This window comes from Erpetoichthys calabaricus, chromosome 2 (genome assembly GCF_900747795.2).
Source record: "Erpetoichthys calabaricus chromosome 2, fErpCal1.3, whole genome shotgun sequence".
Classification (NCBI taxonomy): domain Eukaryota; kingdom Metazoa; phylum Chordata; class Cladistia; order Polypteriformes; family Polypteridae; genus Erpetoichthys; species Erpetoichthys calabaricus.
This window is the reverse complement of record NC_041395.2, coordinates 288,507,746-288,531,421: the sequence shown is the minus strand read 5'-3', so window position 1 is coordinate 288,531,421 and position 23,676 is coordinate 288,507,746. Positions and strand designations below refer to the sequence as shown.

Genomic DNA, 23,676 nt, shown 5'->3' with positions numbered 1-23,676 from the left:
TATAGATGTAAAGTTATAAATTAAGGTCTCTAATCCTTGCCCAGCTATGTATCCTATATGTTGTTTGTTCTTGATTATAGGCTTAAAACTCCCATTAATATCCTTAACTCTGCAAGTCTCAATCTTAAATAAGCTGGGGGATAAAAATGGTAACATTGTAAGATCCATCCATCCTCTTCCGCTTATCCGAGGTCGGGTTGCAGGGGCAGCAGCTTGAGCAGAGATGCCCAGACTTCCCTCTCTCCGGCCACTTCTTCTAGCTCTTCTGGGAGAATCCCAAGGCGTTCCCAGGCCAGCCGGGAGACATAGTCCCTCCAGCGTGTCCTGTGTCTTCCCCGGGGCCTCCTCCCGTTTGGACGTGCCCGGAACACCTCACCAGGGAGGTGTCCAGGAGGCATCCTGATCAGATGCCTGAGCCACCTCATCTGACTCCTCTCGATGTGGAGGAGCAGCGGCTCTACTCTGAGCCCCTCCCGGATGACTGAGCTTCTCACCCTATCTTTAAGGGAGAGCCCAGACACCCTGCGGAGGAAACTCATTTCAGCCGCTTGTATTCGCGATCTTGTTCTTTCGGTCACTTCCCATAGCTCATGACCATAGGTGAGGGTAGGAACATAGATCAACTGGTAAATTGAGAGCTTTGCCTTACGGCTCAGCTCCTTTTTCACCACGATAGACCGATGCAGAGCCCGCATCACTGCGGACGCTGCACCGATCTGCCTGTCGATCTCACGCTCCATTCTGCCCTCACTCGTGAACAAGACCCCGAGATACTTGAACTCCTTCACTTGAGGCAGGATCTCGTTCCCAACCCTGAGAGGGCACTCCACCCTTTTCCGGCTGAGGACCATGGTCTCGGAATTGGAAGTGCTGATTCCCATCCCAGCCGCTTCACACTCAGCTGCGAACCGATCCAGAGAGAACTGAAGATCACGGCCTGATGAAGCAAACAGGACAACATCATCTGCAAAAAGCAGTGACCCAATCCTGAGTCCACCAAACCGGACCCCCTCAACACCCTGGCTGCGCCTAGAAATTCTGTCCGTAAAAGTTATGAACAGAATCGGTGACAAAGGGCAGCCCTGGCGGAGTCCAACTCTCACTGAAAATGGGTTCGACTTACTGCCGGCAATGCGGACCAAGCTCTGACACCGGTTGTACAGGGACCGAACAGCCCTTATCAGGGGGTCCGGTACCCCATACTCCCAGAGAACCCCCCACAGGATTCCCCGAGGGACACGGTCGAACACCTTTTCTAAGTCCACAAAACACATGTAGACTGGTTGGGCAAACTCCCATGCACCCTCCAGGACTCTGCTAAGGGTGTAGAGCTGGTCCACTGTTCCGCAACCAGGATGAAAACCACACTGTTCCTCCTGAATCCGAGGTTCGACTATCCGATGGACTCCTCTCCAGAACCCCCGAATAGACTTTTCCAGGGAGGCTGAGGAGTGTGATCCCTCTGTAGTTGGAACACACCCTCCGGTCCCCCTTCTTAAAGAGGGGGACCACCACCCCAGACTGCCAATCCAGAGGCACTGTCCCTGATGTCCATTTGATGTTGCAGAGACGTGTCAACCAAGACAGCCCTACAACATCCAGAGCCTTGAGGAACTCCGGGTGTATCTCATCCACATGACCACATTGGTGACCTCAGTCCCAGAGATGGGGGAGCCCACCTCCGAGTCCCCAGGCTCTGCTTCCTCATTGGAAGGCATGTTAGTGGGATTGAGGAGGTCTTCGAAGTACTCCCCCCACCGACCCACAACGTCCCGAGTCGAGGTCAGCAGCGCACCATCCCCACCATATACAGTGTTGACACTGCACTACTTCCCCCTCCTGAGACGCCGGATGCTGGACCAGAATCTCCTTGAAGCCGTCCGAAAGTCGTTCTCCATGGCCTCCCCAAACTCCTCCCATGCCCGAGTTTTTGCCTCAGCAACCACTGAAGCCGCATTCCGCTTGACCTGCCGGTACCTATTAGCTGCCTCCAGAGTCCCACAGTACAAAAGGGACCGGTAGGACTCCTTCTTCAGCTTGACAGCATCTCTCACCGCCGGTGTCCACCAATGGGTTCGGGGATTGCTGCCACGACAGGCACCGACCACCTTACGGCCACAGCTCCAGTCAGCCGCCTCAACAATAGAGGCACGGAACATGGCCCATTCGGACTCAATGTCCCCCACCTCCCTCGGGATGTGGTTGAAGTTCTGCCGGAGGTGGGAGTTGAAGCTACTTCTGACAGGGGGCTCTGCCAGACGTTCCCAGCAGACCCTCACAACACGTTTGGGCCTACCAGGCCTGACCGGCATCCTCCCCCACCATCGAAGCCAACTCACCACCAGGTGGTGATCAGTTGACAGCTCCGCCCCTCTCTTCACCAGAGCGTTCAGGACATGTGGCCGCAAGTCCGACAACACGACCACAAAGTCGATCATCGAACTGAGGCCTAGGGTGTCCTGGTGCCAAGTGCACATATGAACACCCCTATGTTTGAACATGGTGTTCGTTATGGACAATCCGTGACGAGCACAGAAGTCCAATAACAAAACACCGCTCGGGTTCAGATCGGGGGGGCCATTCCTCCCAATCACGCCCTTCCAGGTCTCACTGTCATTGCCCACGTGAGCATTGAAGTCTCCCAGCAGTACGAGGGAGTCCCCAGAAGGTATGACCTCTAGCACCCCCTCCAAGGACTCCAAAAAGGGTGGGTACTCTGAACTGCTGTTCGGTGCATACGCACAAACAACAGTTAGGACCCGTCCCCCCACCCGAAGGCGGAGGGAGGCTACCCTCTCATCCACCGGGGTAAACCCCAATGTACAGGCTCCAAGTCGGGGGGCAATAAGTATGCCCACACCCGCTCTGAGCCTCTCACCGGGGGCAACTCCAGAGTGGTAGAGAGTCCAGCACCTCTCAAGGAGATTGGTTCCAGAGTTCAAGCTGTGCGTTGAGGTGAGCCGGACTATATCTAGCCGGAACCTCGCGCACTAGCTCAGACTCCTTCCCCTTCAAAGAGGTGACATTCCACGTCCCAAGAGCCAGCTTCTGTAGCCGAGGATCGGAACACCAAGGTCCCTGCCTTCGGCCACCACCCAACTCACACTGTACCCGACCTCCTTGGCTTCTCCCATAGGTGGTGAGCCCATGGGAAGGGGGACCCATGTTGCCTCTTCGGGCTGTGCCCGGCCGAGCACCATGGGTGCCATCCCGGCCCCCAGGTGCTTGCCATCGAGCCCCACCTCCAGGCCTGATTCCAGATGTGGGCCCCGGTGACCTGCGTCTGGGCGAGGGAAAACAACATCCAAATTTTTTATTCATCATAGAAGGTCTTTTGAACTGCACTTTGTCTCATCCCTCACCTAGGACCGGTTTGCCTTGGGTGACCCTACCAGGGGCATAAATCCCCGGACAACAGAGCTCCTAGGATCATTGGGACACGCAAACCCCTCCACCACAATAAGGTGGCGGTGATTGTAAGATCATGTATTAATTTAAAATAGTGGTTCTTGTTAATGTTCTTAAAATGTTAATGTTCTTAAATGCTAATGTTCTTAAAATGTTTTATAATGAAACCTCCCAATTGGGTAGATGTGGGTATATTTTTTAAACCACTTTGATCATTTGTAGACAATCAGTACTTTAGTAAACCATCATTCAAACAGATAAACAAGTCACATAGATAATCTAGCATAACATAGTATATATCCTTATTTACTGTACCTCTATGTTTATACTGTTATTTTAGAGGGAAACTCTTAAACAAAGTAAAGCATATCACAAAAAGGTGTCCTGTGCAATTTTTTTGCAATCGATTTCAAAATAATAACTCAAATTTGGGTCAGTTTAGCCTGATTTCAGCATTTACACTTTCTTTTCCGTAAAGTAACTCTAGCAACAGCTTCTAGAGCATGTTGTCTTACAGTCATGGGCTTACGAATTGCCCCTGCACTCTGCTCCTTTTACCCCAAAAAGGTAGTTTTTCATTCAGGTCAAGGAATTCACCTTGGTGATTTTAATTTGCATATGCATCCACAAGGCTATGTAGTTCGGCAACATAACATGATCACCACTGATGGTTTCAAATAAAGACATTTGACAACTGTCAGAAGGGGAATGTTGCCATCCCGGTTATTTTTACTTTGTTGTCAATTTGTCATTTTAATTAGGTCAAAAAGTGGTCCTAAAAGAAAATTTGTGATTGCAGGAGGCCCAAGCCACTGTGATGTCTACATAGGTTTTCACTAAAAAAACCTAAAGATGTGGTCAGGTATAAAGGTGACCGTAGATTTGCTTTGTGTGAGAAGCATGATTATGTGGGTTAGTGTGCCATTAAATGGGCTTGTACATGGTCCAGAGTTGTTTCATGCCTTGTGCTATGATTGCCTTTTACCTAGTTTTGAGTTAAGTATTCAGTTTAAGTGGGTTCAATAAATTTACGAATGAAGAGAGCACAAAACTTTACTTGTATATAATTAACAGTGACATACTGTATATACATGTAACTCTCCAGGAACACTATATTGGTCAGTAACCTCAGTACAGAAATTAATTATACTTCATGACATTTGTGTAGGTAATATTAGTGTTGAGCAAACTTCAGAAATTTGGCCACCCAGCCCAGGTATTCCACACTCTAATGTGGCATGAAATAGTTTTGAAGATTTATAGTACCAGTCAAAAATCTGGACACATCCAGATATTTTCATGTTTTGATGGAAATTGATACCATAATAGAAGAGGAAGGGGAAGTACTAGATGCACAACTGTTTAAAAGAATAAGCACATCAGATTCCATTGTTTGAGAAACAAATGCCTTACAGGTCCTCAGTTGGCTTCTTCCTTAAATACATGCCAAATACCAGTGTCATCTACAATAGTGAAAAGATTAAAATAGGCAAATGAACACAGATATTGGACAGAAGGTGACTGGAAAAATGATTATCATCCTGGGGTCATTTTCTGTGTTGCAGATCAGACTGGTAATTTACATGTTTTTAAAAAAAAGAAGCCAAATGACAACTTGCTAGGAGTTGGTTTCTCAGACTACAGATTCTGATGTACTTATCCTCTTATTTACTTTTGCATCTGTGTCTTCCACTTCTTTTTCTTTCCAGATCCAGTATGCCCTCTTTTCTCAGTACAGTAATAGACACCTTGGTGTGAAATCTTAATTTTCTTGGCAACTGTCACACATTTATTCCGCAAAAAAATGTTTTTTGAGAAAGGAATTTCATTTTGGCCATTTCTGAACATTACAAATTCCATTACCTTACATCCAAAGGGAGCAGAAAAGCAGTGGTGAAACAGAGGTTTATCTACTAGCCAATTATCTTCTCCTTAATTAATCATTTAAAATGCTAAGGGTGGTTACCATTAGATCACTTGGAAGGAATGGCTCGTGAAAATGGGGATATCCAGTCATATGCAAATAATAAATTAAAATCTGTCATTTCAAGCAATAATAGCCATACATATTGCTTTATTAGTATCTTGATAAAGCTGGTTTCTTCCTTAAATACATGAAAATAACATTGTTATTTGCAGCAGAGAAAAGATGACTCCAGGATTCTGATCATAATATGCCTTTCCAGTCATCTTTCATCCAATGTCTGTGTTCAATGCCCATTTAAATCTTTTCAGTGTTGTTCTGGTGTGTGTTTAAGGAAGAAGCAAACGGAGGACCTGTAAGGCATGCATTTCTCATACTACAGGCTTTGATGTATGTATTCTCTTATATAGTTCTGCATCTGGGCCTTCCTATTCTGTTCTAGTATTAATTTATCTCAAAAATATCAACATTTTTAGGTGTGTCCAGCCTTTTGACTGATATTGTAGTTGAGATATGATAAATGTGTAAAATTAGATCTGTTCTAGGTCATAACAGCTCTATTGTAAGCATACTGTGAGCTAGAGTACTAACAAGTATAGTTAAGCATGAAAGAACTGATTCTGATGAGTGTTTTTGTGATGGAAGCTGTATGCTTTTATTTGTTGGAAAATGTTCAGAAGTTATTTCATTCAAATATATTCTTCTCCACACATACAAAATTGATGTTCACACTTTCTCTGCAGTGCAAAATGAAACTGCCCCTGCAGAACACAGTCCTCCTCCTCATTATGCAGATTGTGATCTTGCCATTGTTAAACCACCATGTTCTTTTAACCATTAAGGGGCATCATAGAATAATCCAGACCCAAGCAGACTTTCTTGGTTATTAATTACAACTGCATATAATGATATGTCAGTGATCATGGACAAACTGTAATGTATGACATTTTCAGCAATTATTGAAACAATATAGCAGGAGAGGTTTAACCAGTATATTCAAGAGGCAATATAATAAGCCAGTATTGGTATATATCAGATTTATATTTATTAATTAAATTACAATTCTGAAAATATACTATGAATAGGGAATATGCAAGTATGACAATATTTTTAGAATTTTTCAACAGGCATTTCTTCCAGCAGAGAGGACTCTCAGTCCCATTATCTTTGGACACACATGCATTGGTGGGAAGTCAAGCAAAATTACACCTTTTATTGGCTAACTAAAAAGACTGCAAGCTTTTGAGGCAACTCAGGCCCCTTCTTCATGCAAGATGTAATCACGTTACAACACGTTAGTACTACAGAGTTTTGCATTAAATATTGAGAGCACCGAATCATATGGACAGAGGCTGATCAGAAGTACATTTCCATAGCACTGATAAATGAATCTTCTGGCAGTACTGTAAGTTACTCAAAAGTATTCAGTTACTTTTATTTAAAGTTACATTAAAGCACCAGGTATTTAATTGCCAAAAAACACAACTGACAGACTTGCATTGTTCTGTTTGAAAAATGAAAAATGTTAATTACAAATTATTCAGTGTTAGGGTATATGGCAAAAACATTTCAGCAAAGCACCTGGATTGTTGAGTTTTCAGGCTATTTTTAGTTATCTACATTGTAAAATAAAAGAAGTGACAGTGGTGGTTAACATATTTTGTTTGAGACAAAGGAAAACTAAGTAGTATCTAATTACATGAGACAACAGTAATAGAAAACATTTCATGAGTATGGACTTCAGTGACAAGAGTGATATCATTCATAATAAACAGACTACTGTATTTGATAGACATACTTACTGTATTTATAAGCAAATAAAGAGAATGGGTATTGTTCACACGAAAACAAAAATATAATTATTTTCTTTTTCTCAGTATGGTGGAAGATACCCTGTAACTGTAACCATTTCATAATAAGTTCACATGCATGTATTTTGTTCCATTTTAATAAAATAAGAGTATAATATTCCCAAAAGTTCAAACTTTTTATAAACAGTGCATTAAAGCTTGCAGCAAAAAAGCCAACAATCATGCACTTAATGATGATCAGCTTTATGACTTTAGGATGTGACATTATAACCCCACAATCAGTGACATTATCTATAAAATGTAAAGTCATGTTTCATTCATTGTTTTGTCACATTTTCTAATGTAAGGTGCAGTGACAAATCATTTTCACAATTCCTGATTTCCTCTGTTATTAAATAAATAACACCAGATCAATTGAGCCACATTATAATATACTGTAACTGATAATCTAATGATAGAACTTACTTTTTTTAATGAGAGAGTTCCAGGGTTTTGCTTTTTTTTTTAATTTAAGATTATAATGATCCACCCATCGAATTCCTATGCTTGTCCAGTTTAAGGCCTTGGGGACCCTGAACCTATCCAGCACAAGGCAATATTGATGGTTCATTTCAATGATCTATGCTACTGTAGTTGTACAAGCTAACACTTAGATGCAAAATCCTGACAGATATCAGCATTATATGTGTGCAGAGAGCTGATAACCATAAATGTACAACACATACAATGTGGTCTTGAAGAAAGAAGGAGCATGGTTCTTTTGGACCACGCAGACTAGTCATGCACCTTGACATCCTCAAGGCAAAAACTTCCAAGAACTGCAGTTGTTAAGTTTAACACCCCGTATGACTAGAAGTCGTATAATGTGCCGTCTATTTAAGGAGACTGGTGCTCCATCGGACCTATTGTTGTCAAGAATCACAAATTGTTGTTTAACACCAGCATCCCTGAAGTCTACAAAAAAAGTCAGAATCCTGGGCCACCTTAAATTCCTTTGCATCTCTAAACCAGAGTCTTTGTTTTTCAAATGTGTCAATCAGCACAAGCAGCCTGCTATCCCATCCCCCACTGACGCAGATGAAGTTCTATCAGCTCAAGTTTCTTTTTCTGGGTGTGAGGTGCCTGGAGTTGTATAGGGTAAATAATATATTATTATTTGGAATACCATATATACTCGCGTTTAAATACTCCCATGGATAATTTGGGGCTTGATTTTACCGTATAATTTCCGCTATTTTATAATGTCGTCGTATAAGTCAAATGTGAAAAACTCACGCTATTGGTCCAAGAAATTATGATATGCTAACACCCACCTGAGAGAGTAACACGGAGCACAATGCCTTTTTTTTTCTATGTATTGTGCCTATGTAATCACATGGTAATACCCAAACTATTCCGAAGCGACGTTTGCATTGTTTTGTGATTTTTGTATATCATACCCTCATATACCTCTATCGTAAGAGCATCTCATATCTACGATGGTGCGTTCAATCAGAAGAAAATATGAAGCTAGTTTTATATTAAAAGTTGATGAAGTGGCGAAAGAAATTGGTAACTGCACTGCCGCAACAAAATTCCATGTGTCTGAGAAACTGGTGTGAGATTGGAGCAAGCAAAAAGATGTTATAAAAAATTTAAATAAAATAAGTGTTGCATTTTTGAACGGCCATATAAGTTGAGGACTGATTTTATGATCGATTTTTCAGGTTTCAAGACCTGACTTGTATGGATGATAGGAAATGTGAGGCAAGAAATTTTGAACACCTACCTAAAACAGAAACCTTTTCCATGTTATAGTAATAATGACGTGAAGCGTATAATGGGTGAAGACTTTAGTCCAATTATCAAACAAACGTGCACTTCTATTCATGACTATATCCAAAGAAAAAAAATCATTCAATTTACATGTTGCTGTCAATGAGCTAAAAACCCAAGCTCAAATGTCAATTGACAGAAAATTGATATGTCTTGGATTGTGCAGAGGTAAGAACTGCTGCCTTGTAACCAAAAGGTTGCGGGTTCGAGACCAGGTGCTCCTCATTTTGACTAGTATAATAAAAACATACATTTGATTTGAGTCTGTAACACCCAGTGTAAATTTTGGCTACTTGTAAAAGCACTTTTTTTTATTACTCAGTTTTATTCTGCCAGTGACGTTCACGTGGTACAACGAACTTGCCTCTCTCTCTCTCTGTCTGAGTTGATGGTGTTATGTCCATTCTTTTCACTAGAGCAACGATGACCATAGTTGGTGTTTTGGTTGATGCCTGCTCAGAACTATTTATTGTACCGACAATCAAAGATACGATGCCCCGTGACTGCTATCAGACTATCATGGTATTTGTGCATTGACAAAAAAGACACCCATGCAGAACGTATGAAAAAATGACAAATTTTCATGTGCAATGCTACTCTTTATTTAGGAAAAGATCCCAGTTGTCCCATGAGAGAAAGACTTTCCGAGATTGTGCTCATAAAGCTTATGGAGCCATTTCTGGACAAAGGCAGAACAGTAACAAAAGACAGCTTCTTCACAGCGCTTTCGGTGGTTAATAGACTGCTGCACCACAACACAACTCTGCTTGGCACCATAAAGTAAAATGGAATGGGAACTACTACCTGCAGCTAAAGTCACTTTAGTAAATGTGCAATTCTCCACGTTAGTGTTTAGATCTGACAGTGCCATGCTGACAGTGTAAAACTGAGATGCAAATTAGCTGAGAGCGTAATGCTATAATCATTAGATATTCAAATCAGGGTAGTTACACAAGATTTTTGAGGGGTAAATTACTTTGAAATCAGCTTGCACAGAGCTTATTCTAGTTGCAGTTAGGACTACTACATTCGGGCAAGATTTAAGAGTATAGTGGGGATTCAGTTTCATTTTAGAGATCAAATCATTGATAGCTTAAGTGAACAAAGAAAAATTTGTATTAAAGTAATTGGTGGAAGAGGAAAGACAAACAGGATGTTAGAGGAAGAAGAACAAGGAATAACTTAAAATTTGGCATTTATTATGTTGAAAGGATGGAATTTATTAGATTCTTTATTGTGAAAGATTAAAAAACTAATAGAAATCATATGGTGTTAATTTTAGCTATTGTCTCAAGATTACGGATGGTGCAGAATTATAGAATTATGGACTAAATATGTTCAGATTCAAGCTTTATGACCCCCAGCAGTTTTAAATAGCGCAACAGGTTATAGTTGGCAATAATAAATTACAATTTGCTTTTAGGGCCTTTCCCAGGTACAAATGTATTTGGGGAGTGCATGAAATCACATTCTAGTCTCTAATTTTCTACCTTTTATTGTCATGCTACATACTAGAAATACATGATGCATATTGTATTAGAGTGTTTTATATTATTTTTAATTAGTATGAGAATCAGATATTAATCCTACATCATTGTATCACAAAGCAAAATTGATTAATTCTGACTGCAACTACTAAATCAAAAACATCATAGTGTTCTAAGTTAATTAAAGATAAGAGATTTATAATAACTGTAGCTTCATTTAAACCCCTTAACAATTCCACTGTCTTTGCTTATCTTTATCACATTGTCATATTGACATCTGATGCCCAAGAAGGCAGGTAGCCAATGCTGTATTCTTTTGATTTCTTCAAATACCCCCTTACTGTTGGCCAATGCACCCATACTGGATAGGTGATTTTTTCCATTTTGTTTATTACAGTTATGCCATTTTGCCACAGATACAAGTTAAGCTTCTTGGTCTGTACTTTTCCAAATTTTTATACCAATATGCTATCTTCCAGTCTTTCCTAGCATTTAACATTTTCATAAAATTACATGTTAAGGGTTAAAGTATAATACTAGCTGTTTTAAACACTCTTTGGCAACTGTTGTCCACTTACTTGTTTTCTTAATCTTCATATCTGTAGAAATTAGCATGTTGTTGAGTTGCTCAGAATAAAAAAACAACTCGGAGAACTCTGAATTAAAAGAATACTGTTCTTAATTTCATTTGAAATCTCTCAAGATTGTGTACATTGAACAGAGAATCTTTTAAAATATTGCAAATACTTCATCCAACCTTGATATTCTTGTTTTGCAGCTTCATATTTTGCAGAGTTCTAGTAATACTATATACTAGGGCTGTTAAATTATCCTAAAAATAATGTTCAAATATTCAAATTAAAATGAAAGTAAATATCTGAATAAATTTAAACGAAGTTAATTATTGTGGGTTTTACTTTTACATTTGTTTGGTTTTTTTTTTTTTATATATTTAATGTTTTCATTATGGTAATGGCTGAGGTGGCAGCCACAGCAAGAACAAATATCAACTGAAAACAAAACTTATTTAAATATAAAAACCAGTAAAATCCCAAGCAAGTGCACCCTATAAAAGGGAAACATCAGCACCACAGTCTTGTCTTCAGTCTAGTATTGACCGCTGGGAGCATGAGTTCTTATCATGAGAGCATGCCATAAAAATAACCACGAAATGCTGAAATCATTACAAGCCACATGCACTGGCACTGTGCTTTGCTGAATTATTATTAATATTTTGACTTTTTTTTTTACTCGCATGGTGAGTTGCATCAGTCCTGCTTGCCACACACTCCACTGGCATCCTTCACTACAAATATGTTCTGAAGTACCTTGCTGCTACATGGACAGCTGTAAGGAACAGGAGTCAAGATTGAGATGTAGCCCAAAGAAAAACACTTCTTTTGATGGCACAGGAAGAGTCGAGTACTAGGGGTGAGGGGTAGTCAGTTAAGGTCAGACTATTTGGTTTAAGATTAGGAGGAATACAGGTTGGTTAGTAAGACAGCAACAGTGTGAGAATATCAAGAGATATAAAAGAGCAGGCAGGTTGAAGGTGGAATTGTTTTATTGTTTTGGAGGTGTCCAACAGGCAGCAGCAGGGTACTAGATGTATTGTGGCACTCAGAATAAAAAGTCAGTCAGCACCTGTGGACATACACAGAAAAGTCATATCCAAGTCATTGCTATCACAATATGTCTACTTTTTTCTCCTTTACAGATGTAGCAATGTAAAGGTGGCCTGAATATTTTTAATTTCACTTAATTGTTTTAGGCACTGTGTTTCAAGCCAGCCGCCACGTAAGTGTTGGCTTGGGTTGACACTAACGAGGCCCATTAAAGTCTAAGCATGTGTAAAGTATAATCCATCCATCCATTATCCAACCCACTATATCCTAACTACAGGGTCACAGGGGTCTGCTGGAGCCAATCTCAGCCAACACAGGGCGCAAGGCAGGAAACAAACCCCTGGCAGGGTGCCAGCCCACCACAGGGTGCACACACACACACCCACACACCAAGCACACACTAGGGACAGTTTAGAATCGCCAATACACCTAACCTGCATGTCTTTGGACTGTGGGAGGAAACCGGAGCACCCGGAGGAAACCCACACAGACACGGGGAGAACATGTAAACTCCACTCAGGGCGGACCCAGGAAGCGAACCCGGGTCTCCTAACTGCGCTACCCACTGTGCCACCGTGCCACCCGTAAAGTATTTATTATAAAAGGAAAATCAGAATCAAAACAGTTAATTGCTTTAATAAGAAGGTCTTAGAATTAAACAGCAGTCAGGAATCTCGGGTTTAAGAGTGAATGGGACAGAATCAGATGCAAAATGATACGTTTAGGGTATAAGAAAAAATCTTCTCTGAGTACACTAGTAGATCAAGGTGCAGAATAGTGGAAGAAAAAAACTGTCAGGGAGGGGTGTTGGTTGTATGTTTTGCTAGTGAAGACAAAAATCTAACTATAACAGGCTAACCATTCAAAATTATGAAAAGGATGATTGCATAATGCATTTGGAGTAGCTCAATGTCAAATTAGTATGGGTAAAACAAACAACAATTCATTTACAATTGTATGTCAGCTTTTACCTTTGAATAAGACCATTTTAAAATTACAATTAAATACCAACATTGAATCAGACAGCACTATTTTATACTAATTTTAAATTAATTTCCTCATTCAGAAAACTACAGTAGAGAATAGTCTTGATTTGTGGAATTTCTTACATGCTATTGAGGTTGTGGTTTAGTCTGTATAAGCAAATAAAACTTGTTACTGTCTGCATCAAACTGCATTCTTAACCTGTTATGTTACACATTACATTTTTTTTACATGTTTCCACATTTCCTTTTCTTAGAATTTTTTTTTTTACATTGTGCTCATGTTGGTGTGTGCAGCAATGCACTGTATCAGCGCATTCTCCCAACCTCATGTTTAAAAAAAGTAAAAAAGTACATTTTGGTGCACTTCTTCTTGAGCAATTGTTATATCAGCATTCAGACATACAAAATTTTCTGGAAATGCTTTCCACAGTGTGTGTGTTATCAAAAAATTGCCACAGTAGGCAACATAACCTGTGCCTCAGTAATTAAATACTGCAGGAATCGCAGTATTGTAGAAAAGAGGATTCCCTGACACAAACCTTCTGTCGGAAATGCTCACTACACACTCAAATCCTTTATGCTAATTTATTATTTTAAATTATTATTTATTCACATACAGAACTTGAAAGTAACCAACTATAGCCTGCATAACTCCCGACCAGATGGTGTTAACAAATAGTTTACTATTTTCCAGATGAGTCAGTGAGGCAATTAGAACAAAATACACTGCATAGTGATAAATAATAATAAAAAATTCAAGCAATTTTTAAATATAAGTAAATGATGATGTGTATACTTCATTAATGCTAATGTTATTGTTAATGCTTTCTTCTATATTTTCTTACTGTTCACGTCATGCAGTAAACAAACTTAATCATTAACCTTTCAACTTCTAAAATTACCCAATTGGTCAGAATTCTTTCTTCTTGTAAATTTATGTAAATCCTTAACCACAAGGTTGAAAAAATGCATCTTGTACTATCTTGTTCATAATGTGATACTCATCTTGTATTTACAATGTAAATATTATGAGTTATAGTGTAAAGGGGGCACAATGATGTCAGGAACCTTTTACAATCTTTATAAAGTATTTCTGCCAACAACATTTACTTATTAGCCTTATTTTTACAGTTGCTTTGTTCACCTCATAACCTTCAGTGTACTGCTGTTGAAGACTACTGTGTTTTTAGATGTGCTTACCATCAGATGTGACTTACTTGATGTTGATGTCTGTTGTTTTTGTGAGAATTGTGAAGCCTACGAAAATATTCATAATGACGGGCCAACTTAAATTTCCTAGCACCTCCTCATCCGTGTCTTTGTTTTGCAAATGTGTCCATCAGCACAAGCAGCAAGCAGCCTGCTCACAAGTCAGACACAAATTCTCAGAGCTGAATTCTGAAGGTGTCTGGAATTGTACAGGCTAATTAATATATTGTTATTTGGAATACATGCATTTCATGTGTGTTCCATGTCTACAACGATCTGAGTAAATGTAGGATGACAAGAAATGCGAGGCAAGAAATGTTGAACACATAACTAAAACAGAATCTTTTTTCATGTTATAGTATTAATTGACAAAATCTAAATATCAAATAAACACTTTCACAAAAGGTATAACAAAACAAGTCTGCTTTTATTCAAGAATATAACAAAGAAAAAGAAATTGTTCAATTTACATGTTATTGCCAATATAGAAAAACTGGAGCCCATCTATCAAATGATATAAACTAGATACGTGTGCTTGACTGGTGCAGAGGTAAGAACTGTTGCCTTATAATCAAGAGGTTGCGGGTATGATCCTGGGTCCTCCTCACATTTACCATTTGAGTAGTGAGCTGCTATTATTATCATGTAACAAAAACATACATTTGATTTGAGTCTGTAACAGTCAGTGTAAATTTATGGTACTTATAAAAGTTAGCACTGAAGGGATAAAAGCAGATACACAAACGCAGCTCTATCATTTCTTCTTGGTGTCTTGTTGAGCAGACACTGCGGTGTCGATGGTGGATGTTACTTTTCCTCACACATGGACATTCACATCAACATGTCATTTGAATAATTTTTTTATTCAATTATCCAAGAATAAAACTGAATAAAAAAAAAATCGTTCAAGTGCCATCTTGATATTAATGTCTATGTGCGAGGAAAAGTAACACCTTTTACAAGTCCCATAAATTTACACAGGATGTTACAGACTTTCATCAAATGTATGTTTTTGTTATATGATAATAATAGCAGCTTACTACTCAAAGCGCTAAGTACAGAGAAAACACGGGATTTGAACCCATTACCTCGGCATTGCTAAATGGTAGCTTATCCACTGCACCGTCTGTGCAGATCCGTGACGGAGCAGTAGGGGTGGGCGGTATGACCAAAATTCTATATCACGGTATTTTTCTAAATTATCCCGGTTTCACGGTATTCAACGGTATTTTTTTCCCCCATGCATGTGTGGATATTAACCACATTTTCCACTGCAATTACTGGCTAAGAATAACCTATTCCACTGTCAAGAGTATTGTACATTGTACAAAAAAAAACATTTTAATGTGCACACAAGTATTAATACAGTTTTGCATTGCCCCATAAAGTGATAGTTTTCAAGGGGGTGGCACTAATGGAGAAGGTATCACATTGCATGACAGATGCAGTCAAAATATAGAACCTTTTTATTGAACAAATTTTGCAAAAACAAACTATAATTTTGACAACATATTTTCAACCATACAAAGAGGCATTTAGACTTAGTAAAATATCCAGAAGTGCTTGTCAAAAATTGTATTGCACCGAATATGTCTTAGAAAAGGAATAAATAATAAATATTTTTTGTAAACCAACTACACTTTCTGTTAATGTTAACAATCTCTGTCCACTGACACGTTAAAGTGACTTTTTAGACAACTTTATCATCATTAAACTGCATAATATTTAAACTAATAAATAATAACAATAAAATAAATAATAGTATTATTACTGATAGTTGCACTATTATTTCAAGACTTCAAGCCCAGGTGCATTACACAGTATTCACCAAATTAAAATAAAATAAAACAAGTGCAACCTGGTGATGACATCTTTACCAACTGAACCATCATTTAGGCAAACTGCATTAATATGGACCTTGCTTCAAGCTAAGCTATACTGGGAAGAAAAAAACAAACTATATGTCGAGAACAAAGTCAACATTTCCACTTTATTCTCGCCGTTTATGTCGAGATTAAAGTCGACATTTCCACTTTATTCTCGCCGTTTATGTTGAGGTTAAAGTTGACATTTCCACTTTATTCTCATAGTTTACTTCATAATTATAGTAGAATGTCGTAAACTAAACTTCTTCCTAAAATCAATGTTTAATCAATTACTTAATTTACCCCGTCATAAATTAATGCAGCACATTAAATGCTTTGTGTTACGTTCCCCGACCCAGTGGTTAATCACTACGCTTCTTAAACTGACTTCCTCCACACTAAGAGAAGACCGCGATCACCAAACAGAATCCATTCACTTCATGATATTCCTGCTTTCTGAAAATTTAGAATGCTAAGATAAATACTTGATATCATTTTCATGATGAAATGCATTAAAGCAGGTATTACACATGCACGGTAGTGAGGCGGTAGTGCTGCTCCCTCGCAGTAAGGGGTCCCCAGGTGTATGTTCAGTGTAGAGAACTTCATGGCAGGTGTGACGAGGCTCCAAAAAACTGGATGTATGAATAGCAATCGCACAGGTTTAACTTAAATATTGTGTAAATGTTGGGTTTGTGATCTGCTGGTCGGAGACACGAACACAGAATTCAATGCATGTTCTTCTGAGCGGGCTATCTTTATTGCATGCATGCTGTCTCTATCTGACGTACCAAAACCCCAGTTCCTATCCTTCCTTTTTCTTTCACCACATAACCAATCACCACACGATAAACGTCTTTGTGAAATTAAAACTAGTTATAAACTTAGCCCACAGAGTGTTCAGAACTTTAAAAATATTTTCGTTATACGTGTTTAATTATGCCATCCATTCAGAGTTGCGCCCATCTTTGAACATGTCGCCAGCATATCGCAGGATGAATACAAGTAAAACATACACTAGCAGGGTCAATATAGCACAACAAAATCCCACATCCTACATGACTTTGAAAGGAAACTGAAGCACGCTGAGTAAACCCACCAGAAAAACATTCAAATGCAAGGCAGGCATGCCGCCGTGCCCCCATATGATTAATGCATGCTTTAATGCATTTCACCATGAAAATTATATTAAGTATTTATTTTAGCATTCTAAATGTTCAGAGAGCAGGAAGATCATGAAGTGAATGTATTCTGTACAGCGATCGCTACCGGCGCCTCCTCTTAGTGCAAGAAGAAGTCAGTTTAAGAATCACTTAACACAAAGCATTTAATGTGCTATATAACTTATGACGGGGTTTGAGAAAATCTAGTAAATTAAATATTCATTTTACGATGAAGTTTAGTTTACGATGTTCTACTTTAATGACACATTACGAGAATAAAGTCAACATGTCGACTTTATTCTCGTCATAAGCGTCAAGATTAAAGTGGAAATGTCGAGAATAAAGTCAACATGTCTTCACACTATTACACAGTACCCAGGTACATTACACTGTATTGAAAACAAAACAAGTACAACTTGGCTTGCAGTATTATCCAGTAGTATAGAAACAGTATTTACACATCTGACCTTTTAAAACTAAAGTATCTCCAGGTGACGGACGTGACTCCTTTTTTTCGGCAAAAGTTCTTCTGTTCATCATGTTCAACTTTATCGTCGGCTTCAGTTTCGGAATGTTCTCTGTCCATTTTCACCGCGCAATACCTATGCTACCGCTACCTATTTGGTGGTGTAGCAGTGAAAAAGAGCCCTAGTGTAACAAATCTGTGTTTAGCGGTGTAGCAGTGAAAAAGGTCCCCACTTCAACAGTTTCCCGCTGTGCCACGTTCCGAACGTCGTTTAGGCAATTTAAACCGGTGTTGCGGTATAAGAAAAATCCATATCATAAAAAAAATTAAAAACCGGTATACCGCCCAGCACTACGGAGCAGTGCTACAACTGTGACAACTGGTTGAAAATGAAACACGCAAATACACACGTATGCGAACATCTTTTTATTTTGTACCTACTGATAGTTGGGCTTCAGCAACATGTCAGTTGAGCAATTTATTTTTCTTCTGTTTAATACTTGAATAAAAGCATACTTTTTTTTGTTAACCATTTGTGAAAGTGTTTCTTGGATATTTGGACATAACTGTTAGGCCTTTCTGTTTGCAGTTACATCTAGTTACTTCTAAGCTAATATTTGGACATAACTGTTAGGCCTTTCTGTTTGCAGTTACATCTAGTTACTTCTAAGCTAAACATGTAGTATATACTATATAAAATAATAATTCACTCTTCATTATCCTAACAGTTAATCCTATCAGAAGATTTGAACATTCAAGTTGTCAGTGATGGGAACACAAAGGAAGAGTGATATTTTGATTCAGAGCAGACAGACTTTGTATCCAAAATTATGTACTAATTGTGAATTGTCCATTACCAATGGCATATTAGAACAAAAGGTTGTTTATACATGTACCTGGTATTAGAGTACATGTGTGAATTTCTCCTTGGGGATCAATAAAGTATCTATCCATCTATCCATCCATCCATCCCAAATTCTTCAACCCAAAATGTACTTAGGCTTAGGCTGTCCCAGGAAAACACAGCAGGCACCAGTGTTAGGGCTAAGTTCATTTCTCGCACCAGAAGAGTTTTTCTATTTCAGAAAAGGTCAGAAACAAAGTTTTAAGAATCTTGTTCAAGACTTAAGCAGTGGAGGTAACTATAAGGAGATAATAAAACTATTTGAGCCCTGTTGTTGTTTCATCTTTAGGAATTGTAGTTGAACAGCAAAGTTAATAGAAGCCATTAAGTTAAAGATTTGGTCTTCCATGCAGTGTCAATGCCAATTTCAGGTTAAGAGTGCATGAACTTAATTAAGCAGTTCAGTAGACCAAGATCCACCAGTAACAATGCAAAAGTTGGGTATGAACAAGAAGATGAACTCTAGGTTTATGGGGGGTTTGGGGGCGGTGGTCCAGGCTATAGTAAGCAAGGGTGTGAAAGTGACAAACACTGTCTATGGATATTTGTGGGGGTGAAAAGAACACTGAGGAACTGCTGAACCTAATGCATATGTCATCATAGGAAGCACTGCCAGAATCACCTGGGGCCTCATGTATACGGTTTCCATGCTCACATCGTGAAGTATAAAAACTAAACTAATAATAATAATAATAATTCATTACATTTATATAGCGCTTTTCTCAGTACTCAAAGCGCTATCCACACAGGGAGGAACTGGGACGTGAACTCACAATCTTCGACAGTCTCATTACTGCAAAGCAGCAGCACTACCACTACGCCACCTGTGAGGACAAATTGGCATAAAGCCACGTACATTTTCACTCCTGGTCAATCCCTTGCATACGCAAGTTCTGGCCGCACCCAGCGTCAAAGCAGTACTACTGTTCCTGTGTGGTTTCCCTTTATTTTTTAGATTCACATCCCTGACACAAATTTATCAAATACACTGACATTATCCGCATATTGTTTACTAGTTTAAGGCATCTGATTGTAATCAACCCATAACCATATAATGGTGCACAGAATGGCCAAACTATTCCAAATACTATAGCTGCTTTAGTGTTGTCACTGTCAGTGCACCACTAAGAGTATTTAACCCACTGTATCTGAGTGTGGAATCACAGCTCTACAGCAGATTGTGTCAAGTGCAGGGAGAAATATAGAGATAGAGCTTCTAGCACACACTGCCTCAGCCTTGTGCAGACCTGTACAGACCTCATGGTTCAGAAACAGTTTCATCCCAAGAGCTATAAATGCACTCAATCAGTCCATCAAATGCTCCCTGTAGAACTGTTTGTACTTATAAGTACAATTGCCTCACTGTAAACTTGCAATACAGTTGTAATATTGCACAACCTGATCCACTTATTCTTTCATATTGTATATTTTTCACTGTTTTTTATCCTGTTATTATTATTGTTGTGGTTGTTATTTTACCATTTTATAGGAAAATAAGCTTATGTAGGATACTGTAATGCTGCAGTAAATTATTATATTTAGGGGCAGCAAGCATCTTGTGGGAGGCAGGAACAATCTCTGGAAGGGGTGCCAGCTCATCGCTACTACTGTGCCAACGTGCCTCAATGTTTTATACATGCTTTAAGTTCTATCATCATGAAAGTATCAAGTATACATCTTAGTATTTAAATTGTTCAGAGAGCTGTAACATCATGAATGTAATGTATTCTGTGTCCTGTTGGCATAAGAGATGGTCCATACTGATTTACACACATAAGAGTACATAGAATTCGAAGCATTTAACGTGTTACTTTAGTTATGATGGGATTTGAGAAACTATTAAACGATTTTAAGATGAAGTTTATGATGTTCTACTTTAATGACAAAATAAACCATGTGATTAAAATTTTTCACACTGTGTCCCAGTTTTTTTTTTCCTTTTCTCTATACCCTAATACGCTTCCGTATGACACTCAGACGGTGGGCTACAACTTGCCTTTTCATGGTGGCTTTGATATCTGACCACTTTTTATTTATTATGGGTGCTGTGTGACTTTCTGAACATGAACTTTTGAGTTTCTCTGCCACTCTTTCACTCGATCAACTTCCTTTTGTTGTTTATATCACTGCTTAAACCAACAAATAGTACATTTAACCTTGCCTCCACTTGGTATTCGCTGAAATTTTTCTTTTTCCCTGTGCTTTTGCCATTGTGTTTTCACAGAACGCAAAAAATAAAAGACTATTTATATTGATTTGCATATTCAAAGAGTTGTTATTTTCGGAGGAGTTGGGGTGGGGCCGCAGGCGTGTGCATGAGCGTTATTTTTCGCGGTGACCGAGATTTATGGAGCGGAATAACGTGGAAGTTGGTGTACGCACAGATTTATGCATCTGGATTTTTTTGTGCGTGCACACATTTCTGCTTTTGTCCGTATGCAATGTTTTAGTGTGAATTTTATGCACAACGTTATGCATGAGGCCCCTGGTGAGTTTTGGGTCTAATTCTATGAGTGAGATCTGTGTGGTTGTTGAAATCAATGAAATGGCAAAACTTTAGGGAGGATGAGAAGGTGTTTAATATTGTTGCGACTTTCTTGTTAATACACTATGATGGAGTGATATTTTGAATATATTAATAAATATTTTGTATGTGTTTATTTGTAAGCTAGTCATACCAGTTGTAATATTAGTGTTTCATTAGGCTTGTTATACTTTCATTTCTAAATAACCCCCGAGTCTTTAGGACTGACTCAGGATGTGAAATTTATTGCAGGGCTGAGGGAGGTGTCTCAAACTGGCTTGGCATGGGTGATTCAATGCAGGACATTCTGTAAGCCAACCCCTGCAGGAAGGCCCATAAACTGCCTATCTGGCAAGCTTCAGCTAAACAAATCGGGGACATTCTATAAGCCTATCCACTACTTGAAGGCAGGTGTAAAAAGGCAGTGTATGCACCCATTGGTCTGAAGTATGGCTGTTTGGGACTGGTTTTGAATCCTATTCTATGCCTTGACACCCTATTGGTCTATGGATTTGGATAAGAATGCATGAAGTTGGTCTCTTGACCCCTCCCTCACTAACACCATGGCCATAAAGAGAACACAATGAGGAGCACAACTCAGCAGCCATATTGAGACAGGAATACGGCCTATCGTGAAGAAAGCTGACTAGAAATGATGGCTTAACTAGAGATATTTGAGTAACTGCAAGTCTGTGGGCCATCTGAAACTATACATTTAGCATTTATCAGGTTGTATGGTTATGGTTTGCCAATATTCACATGTACCCTGCTTCATTATTTTTATTTTATTAATATTATCAGTAATGTAATATTAAAATGTATAACCTAACTCCTGCTTGTCCTTTTCCACTATCCATTTGCCTGAGGTTATAAATGTATGAGGGAAGGTGTGGAGAAGTGCTAAAGCAGAATACCTTATAATCAGTGGTAAGTCTATTGGATGTGAGACATTCTGATAAAGTCTACGCATTAAAGAGTACAAAAAGGGGAAAGTAGAGTCACATAGGACTCTGCCAAAATAAAACACTTGAATATATTATCATGGGTTTCTGTGTGACTTACCACATCCGTTACTAGGTTGGTCTACTCCCGACCCTTAAAATTAACATACAGATATACATTAGAATCCTATAGACAAAGTCTCAGGTAAAAGCCTGATTGTCAGTCACCTCGCATTATTCTACTTAGAGCCCAGTGTTATTCATAAGATGGTTGTGCTGACATTCAGATGAAACGGTCACACATCTCTCGGTCTCCTTTTCTGACGTTGCGTTTTCCCTGTCTTTGGTCCCTCAGACAAGCCATATTTATGTTAAAATTCCATGTGGGGCTTCGAAACGTGATATTACATGCATTTGACTGGCTGGCTGTCCATATAGTGGCCGTCTTTGCTCAAAGTTTTTTGATCTTTTTACACATTTCTATTCACAAGCCATAAAGCAATCAACACAGCCCAAGGATCTTTTTACAAATATTTAAGGTGAAAGATTACTGGTATAATTCAGGAAGAGAAGATGCTTTGATGTTAATTACCACTGCAAGTGTCCTGTAAATTCAGTTTATCTTGTTTGTCTGAGCAAAATATAATAAAAATATTAGCATCTATTAATTAAAATCACTGGTTTACAAAAAAAATATTTTTTGTTTTCTTCTGGGAACTTCAGAGCATCTCTTTATTAAGTTTTTTTACACTGATTTCATATATGAAATCTGAATTAAGCTAGCTCATCAGGTTTTTGAAATACACATCATTGATGTTTTGACACATTTAAATATCAATATAATACTGTATATCAACACGATATCTGGAGTTTGGATTATGTCCCACAAAAATTGTTTTGATATGTTTATTCTGAAAACAAGTCAGAAGACGATACCAGAGACACGTTAAAGCACTTTTATGTCAATTTACCTCAATATAAAAGTGAGGTCAGTGTGCCCAAAAATGTTGGAGGCAATTGCTTTTGCGCTTGTACTGCACATCCGTCTCTGTTTGCAAGAACCAACCATAGTCACCCATCATGCCCGGAGTGAATTTTCCCCGATATCAGTTTTCAATCACCTTTATATCTTGATGAAATCTTTCCCCATGCTCATCTCTGACATCGCTTAGATTTGATGGAAAAAAGTCATCTTCAGTGACATTCTGGCTCCCGTAAGCTAATATACTTTCAGCATATTCTCCACAAACTCAGCATTATTCTCTGCTCTGTGACTGTCAAGAAAATTCTGGACAACCTGCATGAATGAGGGTGCTGATTCAGTGGGCTTCAGTTTCCTGTTGAACTCTTTGTTAAGCATCAGTCCATGTATTTCAGGGCCAACAGAAACACCTTCCTTAATTTTGGCTTCACTTTTCTCAAGACCAAACTGTGATAATGCAGGTTCTGCTCCAATGCTCCCATCCACTGTTCGGGAACCCTTGAACCCAACACCGTCGATAATGTTACCGATGACCTAGACAGTGAGGCAATAACACTTAGAGCAAG

At 39.0% G+C, this 23,676-nt stretch overlaps 1 protein-coding gene across 2 annotated transcripts in view; it reads left to right on the top strand.

The window, feature by feature from the left end:
• armh3 (armadillo like helical domain containing 3) overlaps positions 1 to 23,676 on the top strand; it is a 221,722-nt gene that overhangs the window by 150,053 nt on the left and 47,993 nt on the right. The window lies entirely within an intron of this gene.